The sequence below is a fragment of the Palaemon carinicauda genome, chromosome 2 (assembly GCF_036898095.1).
Source record: "Palaemon carinicauda isolate YSFRI2023 chromosome 2, ASM3689809v2, whole genome shotgun sequence".
Lineage (NCBI taxonomy): Eukaryota > Metazoa > Arthropoda > Malacostraca > Decapoda > Palaemonidae > Palaemon > Palaemon carinicauda.
This window is the reverse complement of record NC_090726.1, coordinates 201,504,671-201,506,977: the sequence shown is the minus strand read 5'-3', so window position 1 is coordinate 201,506,977 and position 2,307 is coordinate 201,504,671.

Sequence of the window (2,307 nt, the reverse complement as noted above, 5' to 3'; positions counted from 1 at the left end):
CCAGACTGCGAGAGTCCCCTTGGAAACAAGACAGTCCGCATGTTTCTGGTAAGTCTTGTGGCCACAGAGCAACTTGACTCGCCTGGTACAGATGACCATTGAACATTCCATTTCATTGGCAACCTGTAAAGAAGAAAAAATTTCAATGAGTAGAAATCATTGAAAAATATTTCTTCTTGAAATTAAACATGTAAAAATTTTATACATAAAAAATAATGCTTAAGAATAATACTAGCAGAAATAATTCTACCACCTAAAAATTGCTTTAAGACAACAGGATATTGTAGACTCATGCCAAACAGCTCAGAAATCATTAGAGGTTTTTGAAAAACTAGCTATGATAATGTGGTAGGAAAATGGAGGAAAGATTCACATCAAAGGAACACCAGTACCTCCAAAGTCAGTCTGTTAGACAGCCTAAGGCGGCAAATTCACCAATCAAACTGCCTAAGCCAGCAACAACTGCCCCTGAAGTGACAGTAGCCGGGTTAAGGTGGCAACTATTACTAGCAGCCAGGATAAAACCGACCTTTCAACACAACCCTAGGCCCGTTGACACAACGTGGCAGAGACATTATCAAGTCGTCAGGAAGAGAGTGGACAATCCCATAGGGAAGGGTCCACAACTGGGGGGGAGAGATATCAGAATGAAAGGCAGTGAATAAGGGAATCTGTCAAAACCTAGTCATTATCATTAGCTTAGGAAAAGGGGATTTAGCCCATAAGATAATGAGAGCCGTACAAGACGGCCAGGACACTAAGAATTGGAAATTCAAAGGATGTCCTGACAACCATGGCAGGATCCAATCGACCAACTTCAGAGGACAGTGTTCCATAGATATGGAAGAGGATAGGAATGAGCAGATGACCAGTCTAAGGCGGCAGAGGGAATGTCCTGTAGCCAACACACACCCAGTGCTAGAAGAACTCAAGCTCACAAGACCAGAAGCAGAGACAAAGGCGACACTTCTGCCAAGATAGGCTAACCAGACAAAGGAGTCAAGACTCCACAGCAAGAGGTACATAGCACAGGATGGGAAACTGCAGTCACAGAACAGGCAACTGCCAAGGTGGCAAAGAAGAACCCCAAGGAGTACCTAGAAAGGGTTAGGCCATAGGGAGAACTGAGCAGGCAAGCCTAGCCCACCTAGAGGGTGAGGGAGAAACGCAATTGCTAGGGTAAGATGACTAGACAAGAGGAACTGTAGTTCCCAGTACAGTCAGATTATGGTATAACCAGGAAGGGGAAGGGGCAGAGAAATCCCCCAAGGGTGGTCTTTAAGGAGGCAGAGAGACTTAGTCCAGGGAAGGAAATAATCTTGACCACCTACAGCCAGGAAAGATAGCCTACAAGCTATCCTGTTCAAAGGAGGTGACGAAGAGTACTTCAGTCGATATGGGACTAGATAAGGATGGGAACAAAGTTCCACAGCAGGTAGACACACTAGCAGGCACAAGGGGAAGGGAAAAAAGAGTGGTGATGGGAGACTTAGAAATTGGTAAAGCGGCATGTTAGGAAGGCCTAACGACCACATAGAACAGGAATAGTGTTCTAAGGGGACTGTAGTGATAAGGCGCACAGGACAAGTCCTCACAACCAACCATAACCTACCAAAAACTAAAAGGGAAGCCTAGGAATGGGTAAGGTGGCATAAGTGGGTCTTCCTGTCAGCATCAGAACAGGGGGTAATGCGTTCCAATGGGTAAACAAAAAGTAGACACAGGGAACAAGTTCCAAAGACATGTGCCACCTCCCCAAACATGTGGGCTGAGTGGGAAGTGAAAACAGTCACCCTAGGACAACTGTAAAACACTATCAAACTCCCAGAGAATGGGAGGATGGGCAACCTCACAAAACCAGTAAGGTTAGGTGAAAGAAGGGGAAGGTGCATAAGTGTAAAATCACTAGGCATGGCCGACGGCCAGGTGGAGCTAGCCTAAGTCAACTCTGATAAAAATCACATAAGTAACACCATAAAAAGGGTTGGGATACCCATAATCATACCACACTGTAAAATAATAACGTAAAACATACTCCTACATTAAAATGGCTAAATAACTAAGCATTTCTGAGTGATTTGGAAACATGATGCAATGGCGCTGATTGCATGCCGGCCACAGATAATAAAAGGCTGGCAAATCGAATGAAAAATGGAGTGGAGACGTGAAATTCTCCAACACATAAGAAAAGGGTGCTCAACTTAGTCGATGAGGAAGAAGCTGAAACATCCATGATTGCAAAATCACTCAAAAAGCTAAGAAAATAGGCAGAAAAACTCCAAGCAACTGTCAAAGATGGCATCTGCA